Below are 9,082 nucleotides of genomic sequence, written 5' to 3' on the forward strand. Positions count from 1 at the left end.
TGTTGGTCAAGCTTGATTTCGCAAAATTTATTTATTTCAGTTAGCTATGAAATGTGAGGTTGGGGTATAGTATGGGGTGAGGGTCATTTTTGACGGTCAATACGCTAATTGAACTAATAAAACAGCCTGTGTGTATGTGTGTGTGTCAGTCAGTTAGCGCCATAGCTCCAATAGGAAAGATCCTAGAGATCTGAAAATTTGTACGCATACTATAGACCTTCTGAGGGTGTGCACCTGGGTATTATTTTTTTCTCAAAAAAATTTGGCCAAAATTTCTGGCCTATAATTTTACGCTATAGCCCTTAAGCCATAAGAATATAGAAGTATATGCTGCCATCTGTCGCTTGGTACAACAAATTGTTAGGTAATAAGTGTTTAATAAAACAGTTTTGTAACAACAGGTATAAAAAACACGCGTATAAAAGTGTTAGGATTCATATTATTGGCGGAAATTATTATATGTAAAGGTTTGTTCGTTTGTATTTCTGATTTCAAATTAATAAAACATCTTATTTGAAAAAAGATCAAATTTGTATTCTCGCTGCATGGGTAATAACGACCTTTATTAAAAGGCGTAAGATGGCAAAAACAAGATCTTGAAGACATTCTGAATAACATGTCTTGGTTATGAAGGTAATTCGAAGAAAAATAAAATGTTACTGTTTCTTATTTGTAAAAGGTTTAAGAGGAAAGACCACAACTTAATGAACTAATTCATCACAATACCTGAAAACTCTGACTTCACTTTTTTGAAAAATGAAATGATCTTTCCTTTTACTCCCGATCAAAAATCAAATATCTTTTCTTGAATTATGAATAATACGAATAGATTGAAATAGATAATTAAATTATCTCAAAATAAACCTTCATTTCGGTGCAATATTGAAATTAGCTTGAATTCTTCATAACCTTTGAATAGTGCGTGACCCAACGGGTCACGGGTGGTCTAGTAATTCTTATTTTTCTTCAATCATTTTACAAAAAATCATTTCTGAACAAGCAGTACAGCTGTGAGTTTCCGAAAAAACGCGAGAGGGTAGGAAACGCCTACTCAGGAAGAGTATCACAAAATGTAAGCGATATTTTCCATCATGCTTAACTAGCCCTTAATAAATGTGGTTTAGGACTCATAACGTAGGTAAATTAATATGTAGAATTATACACAGAATTTTATCTACGTTAAAATATTTCTATATGCGTGATTTCGGCCTTCTTATCGTGGCCTTCATCGGGCAACAATGTACTGAGCTATAAAAATTCCTTAACTGTGGAACGTCGTTACAGAATAGGAATCTAGGCAACAGTCGTAACAATAACTGATATCCGGTATTAAAAATTATTAAATACAGGAATCCCTCGATTAGTGCGGTTAATGTGTTCTTTAAAAGAGCCGCACTAATCGAAAACGCACTAATGGAATGTAATAACTTATAAGAAATCGTGTAATTCGTACCTCAATTTTCATTCTCATTCTCAATTGATTTATATTTTGCGTATTTTTAATCAAAGTATAGGTATATAAGAAAATACGAAAAAAAATGCAATGAATTAAAATTTATTGATCAGATTTTTTTATGAAAAACTTATTTAGAGTGGCTTATCGCATCGTATTCTTCTGTTCTTCATATAATTGGCGATACTCATCAATTTTTCTACAAATTTGACGGCTTCTATCTTCATCAGGGTCTGTTTCTAAACATTTTCCCTTAAATTCTTCAATAACCGTGAAAAGTTCTTCTAATTCCTTCTGCGTCATCTTCTTATGCTGGCGGGTAGGTAAGATTTCTTCACATTCATCAATGTCTTCATATGCTCTCTGAGTGTCCAAATTTATAAGACCCTTATTGGTTAGTTCTTCTGAATGAACTTCCAGCAATTCTTGCACATTTTCATCGTCAGTCTCAGCGAAGCCAAGTTCTTTTCCAATATGAGTAATCTCTTTAATGACCTCTTCTGTATCTTTTGAAAAGCCTGTAACGTCCTGTGCACAGTGTGGAAGAACTGTCTTCCAAACACCTTGCATATTTGTAACTGAAATTTCATTCCATGCTTGATGGATATTATCAATAGCATCCTTAATACTGAATTTCTTCCAAAATTGAACTAGTGTCATAGAATTCTCTCCAGATGTTGCTTGAATCGCTTGCTTGAAAGTCTTTCTCAGGTAGTATGCTTTAAAGATCACGATAACGCCCTGGTCCATTGGTTGCAATAAATAGGTAGTGCTTGCGGCAAAAATGTCACTTGGATATTTTTGTACATTGAATCGAGACCAAAAGGATGACCAGGGGCATTATCTAAAATAAGCAAAGCATTAAAATCTAAATTTCTTCTTCGGCAAAAGCCTTCATCCATCGGAAAAAAACACTTGACGAACCATTCTTCAAACAAAGCTTTAGTTACCCATGCTTTTTTTATTATATTTCCATATTATTGGTAATTGTCCTTGATTTATACCTTTAAGAGCTCTTGGATTCTGAGCTCGATAAACCAACATAGGCTTTCAAATTTCCTTTGGCATTGCTGCCCAATAAAAGGGTTAGTCTATCCTTTGCAGCTTTATATCCTGACTGGGAACTCTCAGATTTGCCCCGGGGTAAAATACTTGAAAAAATCGCTAAAATACCCCGGGGTGGACACTCTAGTAATAACTTGACAAGTAAAATAGTTACCCATTTTCTATTTTTAATTTTAAAAACAAATCAATTTCGGTGCCTAAAACTTACTTTTCAATTACTATAGTTAAAATGAAATGTGTGTTACCGCACTAATCGAATATTGGTTATAAAAAAATTTAAGCGCACTAAACGAAAACGCATTAATCGAATGCGCATTAATCGAGGGATACCTGTACATAGAATTATGATGAATGTGGAATATACTTCGATTGCTTCGACATAATAAACATGAGAAAAATAAAATTATGGGTATAATGTAGAGAAAAAATAAAATATTTTTTTTTACTTCAGATAATGCATATATAATATGTTTGTGTGAGTTCCTAAATATTGTTTTGATTTTAAATTACAAAGTAAGTTGAGTAGTTTGGCTAACTGAGAGAGTGGTTGATTATATTAATTAAATAGATGGCTGAACAAGAATTTAGGTTTTATTCTGTACAACGTTTTTTAAAAACCTGTTTTTACAAAACTGTTATTGTTTTATATTTTTTTAATAAACCACGCATAAAAATGTTTTCTTAAAATCATGTTGTTATAAAACAGTTAGAATTCATATTATCATTTCCACCAATAATGTAAACCAATAACAGATATGTAACAACAGGTTAACAAATATACATAAAAGTGTTAGAGTTCATATTATTGATGGAAATGATTATATTTAAATGTTTGTTCGTACTAATTTCATATTCAAAGAATGCTTGAAAATAGTATGTCTTTCTTTTCAGTATTAGTACCTTTATGCATTTGACATGTATTGTTACATGAAAAGCGAAATTTTGATCCTTTCTGTTTAAAAATAGCTAAACATCGGTCCTCTGATCAGGTAATACCCAACCAACGTCGGGTAAGGACGGCTTGCTCTAAATAAAATTAAAATGTATTCCCCTCTATTTCCTCAATAGGACTTCATCAGAGACGTCTATAGGTATCAACTAGAAATTGAATATAACTTGTAAAACTTTTATCTGCAATAAAAGTACTTTCAACTTCTTTGTAGTAAAATCTGTTTTTTGGGGGCTTTTTTTTGCATATTGTGCAACTATATAATTAACTAAAACACTGTGATATATATATATATATATATAATTTCATTACAATTTCAAATTACGTCTCCGCGGAGTTTTAATCTGTCGGAAGTTTTGATAAGAAATTTACGTTAATGAAGGGTGTATTTTATCACAACAATATATATGATTAAGAGGTGCTAGTCCATTTCCAAATTCTTAGTACAAATCTAACTGAACAACAATAAATATTTAGAACAAACCACATGGCCAGGTGGTTAAGGCACTCGACTCGCAATCTGAGGGTCGCGGGTTCGAATCCCTGTCACACCAAACATGCTCGCCCTTTCAGCCGTGGGGGCGTTATAATGTGACGGTCAATCCCACTATTCGTTGGATAGCCCTCGTGTAGCTTTGCGCGAAATTCAAAAACAAACAAACAATTAGAACAAATCAAAGTGATCAACTAGAAATACTTAGAACAAATCAAACTGAGTAGCTAGAAATACTTAGAACAAACCAAACTGATCAACAAGGAATACTTAGAACAAACCAAACTGATCAACAAGGAATGCTAAAAACAAACCAAACTGATCAACAAGGAATACTTAGAACAAACCAAACTGATCAACAAGAAATATTTAGTAGAAACCGAACTGAGCGACAAGAAATTCTTAGTCTACAAATCAAACTGAGCTGTTAAGAAAAAGTATTTCAAGAATGAATATCGTAAATATAAGGTTGTCTTATTCTCTGAACAACGTACATTCAGTATGCAAACGCTTAGCACATATGTAACCGAAATCTGCCTATTACGTTTTGAAACACGTAAACGTTTAGCACATATGTAACCGAAATCTGCCTATTGCGTTTTGAAACACGTAAACGTTTAGCACATATGTAACCGAAATCTGCCTATTGCGTTTTGAAACACGTAAACGTTTAGCACATATGTAACCGAAATCTGCCTATTACGTTTTGAAACACGTAAACGTTTAGCACATATGTAACCGAAATCTGCCTATTACGTTTTGAAACACGTAAACGTTTAGCACATATGTAACCGAAATCTGCCTATTACGTTTTGAAACACGTAAATTTTTTTGCATTAAATGAAATTAATTCATTAGATGTGGGATTCAAATCCAACGATTACCATCATACCAAAAAAGTGATTAACAGCAAACCCATTCTATCATTTTAGCTATTACTATAGAAATATAACGAATATAATACTAAACTTCCAAGCATTTTCCAATGAATTTCTGTACATTAACTGTAAATGAACGTTTCAGAACTTATAAGCAAGAATTTTCCAAAAGTCAATACTTTCTCCTTAGAATAACATTCGTTTGGCAGGGTCTGCACTACATACAAACGAAATACTAAGTTTGGCAGGGCCTGCACTACATACAAACGAAATACTAAGTTTGGCAGGGCCTGCACTACATACAAACGAAATACTAAGTTTGGCAGGGCCTGCACTACATACAAACGAAATACTAAGTTTGGCAGGGCCTGCACTACATACAAACGAAATACTATGTTGGCAGGGCCTGCACTACATACAAACGAAATACTATATTTGGCAGGGCCTGCACTATATACAAACAAAATACTATGTTTGGCAGGGCCTGCACTACATACAAACGAAATATTAAGTTTGGCAGGGTCTGCACTACATACAAACGAAATATTAAGTTTGGCAGGGTCTGCACTACATACAAACGAAATACTAAGTTTGGCAGGGCCTGCACTACATACAAACGAAATACTGTTTGGCAGGGCCTGCACTATATACAAGCGAAATACTAAGTTTGGCAGGGCCTACACAACATACAAACGAAATACTAAGTTTGGCAGGGCCTGCACTACATACAAACGAAATAGTGTTTGGCAGGGCCTGCACTATATACAAGCGAAATACTAAGTTTGGCAGGGCCTACACAACATACAAGCGAAATATTAAGTTTGGCAGGACCTGCACTATATACAAACGAAATACTAAGTTTGTCAGAGCCTGCACTATATACAAGCGAAATACTAAGTTTGGCAGGGCCTACACTACATACAAGCGAAATATTAAGTTTGTCAGAGCCTGAGACATAGAATGAAAGGCGACATCATATGTTAATTAAAGAACATATTTTGCATCTTAACGTTTTTTATTACACACACTACTGCTATTTTACCTCAGTAAACCTTTTACAAATTAAGATATCTAGGAGTACAACAAAACGAGGTAAAAAAACTGGAGAATGACTCAGCTGTTTTGTTTGAAACCAGCAGACTGGGTTTTCCCTTTCGCTGAACTAAAGCTGGTGAATTCATAGTCAAAGATATTCCCTTTTTTTTAGCGTTACTTTCCTTCTCAGGTTTTAAAGAAAAATAAAAACAGTTTCGATCAGCAACAGTACGCCTTTGTAAAGAACTTGTGCAAGTATTTAAAATTTGGACTTCAGTAATATGCTTTCTGTATGAATTTAAACAAAAATATGGTTGATACACGCTTATAGATTCCTGAAAAACTATTACGTTACTTAACCAACCTAAAAATATAAAAACAGTAAATTCGAGTAAAACAAAACATAAACCATTTGGTTAGAGAGAGGAGGGACAGGTGTGAATGTTAGAGTATTAAGAGAGAAGGATGTGAGTGTTAGATTTTTTAAGAGAGAGAGATGTGGGTGTTAAGTTTATTAATTAAGAGCGAGATGAATGTGTTTGCTAGATCTATGAAGAGACAGAAGTTGAATGTTAGATTTTTTAAGAGAGAGAGATGTGGGTGTTAAGTTTATTAATTAAGAGAAAGAGAGGTGAATGTGTTTGCTAGATCTATGAAGAGACAGAAGTTGAATGTTAGATTTTTTAAGAGAGAGAGATGTGGGTGTTAAATTTATTAATTAAGAGAGAGATGAATCTGGATGCTAGATCTATGAAGAGACAGAAGTTGAATGTTAGATTTTTTAAGAGAGAGAGAGATGTGGGTGTTAAATTTATTATTTAAGAGAGAGATGAATATGGATGCTAGATCTATGAAGAGACAGAAGTTGAATGTTAGATTTTTTAAGTGAGAGAGATGTGGGTGTTAAGTTTATTAATTAAGAGAAAGAGAGGTGAATGTGTTTGCTAGATCTATGAAGAGACAGAAGTTGAATGTTAGATTTTTTAAGAGAGAGAGATGTGGGTGTTAAGTTTATTAATTAAGAGAGAGATGAATATGGATGCTAGACCTATGAAGAGACAGAAGTTGAATGTTAGATTTTTTAAGAGAGAGGGATGTGGGTGTTAAGTTTATTAATTAAGAGAGAGATGAATATGGATGCTAGATCTATGAAGAGACAGAAGTTGAATGCTAGATCTATGAAGAGACAGAAGTTGAATGTTAAATTTTTTAAGAGAGAGGGATGTGGGTGTTAAGTTTATTAACTAAGAGAGAGGGATGTGAGTGTTAAATCTATGAAGAAGGACTCTTGTGAGTTTTGTATGATTCTGTTACTTCTTTGAAGCAGCTTGTAGTTTTGTGTGTATCTTTCGGTTGAAAAACAGACGTTAAGTGTATTAGAACCAAACAGCGTTTAAAAGTTGAAAAAAGATAGCAACACTTTTTACTACGCACTGTAAAACTCTTGGAATTGGGTAATCTGTCCAGAGATTTCTCGGGTGCTACAACAATAACTATTTCAGTGAAATGATAGGTTTTTAGAACTCCTATATGTTATTTTGGTGTTGAACAAACGATATTGTATTACAAGGAGGGTGGAAGAGGGCTTACAAATTAACGAAACATTATTTGGATTTACTTAGAATATATATATATATGAAATACAACTAACTCTTCTCTAAACTCTCGTTTCATGTAATCCCTTGCTCAGTTATCATTTCCAGTTGTCTATTATTTCACCATAACCAAATATTTAACATGGTTTGTAAGTGCCTAATATTGTAAACACAGGAAAAACACTACCATAAAAATGGGTCACTATACTCCTTTTTCAAAATTAAATTGATAATTTATTTAAATAAACATATCTACCACATAGCGAGTTCCTCAAGAAATGTTTTTTTTTTTTTTTTTCTGTCATTAGAATTTTACCCGGAAAGGTTCTTTTAAAGATGTTGTTACTGAGGTATCCTTTAGAGTTTTCCTTACAAATGAAAAGGTTAAAGTCTGGCTTCACTAGAAAATTTGTAAGCCGATTCAGTGAGTTCATAACGTCCTCGCCATATCTTCAACGAAAAAGCTAAAATCCTCTCAAAATACAAGGATAATACATTCAATCCCATGTATCCTTTGAAACAGCTGCCAAAAACAACAACAACTGTTTATCAACTTAACCATGAAAAAGTAGTTTTATCATCTCGCGGGTTCAGATCCTGAAACATATAAATTTTCTAATATAAAACCGCGTTTAACTTCCACAAAATGAACTACATAAGGAAAATTTGTTTGTTGTTGCATAGAACTTTCATGCAAAGCTGCTCAAGGTTATCTGCGCATAGCCGTCCTTAATTTCGAGCTGAAAAAATTACAGGGAAAGTAGCTAGTTAACAGTTCCCACCACCAATTTTTGGACTACCTTTATCTGATAAAAAAAAAGGAAAATTTCCCGTCTTTACTATAGTGTATCCACAGCAACAAAATGCAGAACACAGTTTAGCCTCGACGGCACGCTAATCTATAGCCCACGCATGGCCCAAAATTATGTTTAAATCTTGAGGCTGTTTAACTCACGATTTTCAAGAAGAATATATATATAATAAACACATAAAAACGAATAATTTTTAAATATTAATAAATTGCCGTCTATTGTGAAACTAAAATATGTGTATCACTTTATGGAGGCCTGGCATGGCCAGGTGGTTAGGGAGTTCAACTCGCAATTAGAAACAGCGAATGCAGCCCCACCTGTTATACGTTATTAGCACTGTACTCTATGTGGTTATAAGGTATAGTATAAGCAATGGTGTGCTAGCTACGTTCAAGTTTTTTATGAGTTTAACATTAAATAACTCCATAGTATTACATCAGTAACAAAATTTTACTTTGAAAATTAAAGGGGTAGGTGAAATTTATACATAAAGTATTACATATTCCAAGCGTTTCGGCTTGGATCGCTACTATTAATTTCTACGAGTAATTTTTTTTTGTAACAACTTTTGACCATTTATGCATTTTTGTATTTATTTTTTCTATTTGAATCACCGTTGACTTTATCATTAACTTAGAGTACGGGTGAATTAGAAATATTTGACATTCTATTTTCCTCTAAAATCGTGGTATTATAGGTTAAAGTCAGACTTTATCATTAACTTAGAGTACGGGTGAATTAGAAATATTTGACATTCTATTTTCCTCTAAAATCGTGGTATTATAGGTTAAAGTCAGACTTT

Source organism: Limulus polyphemus, unplaced genomic scaffold (genome assembly GCF_000517525.1).
Source record: "Limulus polyphemus unplaced genomic scaffold, Limulus_polyphemus-2.1.2 Scaffold229, whole genome shotgun sequence".
Taxonomy (NCBI): Eukaryota; Metazoa; Arthropoda; class Merostomata; order Xiphosura; family Limulidae; genus Limulus; species Limulus polyphemus.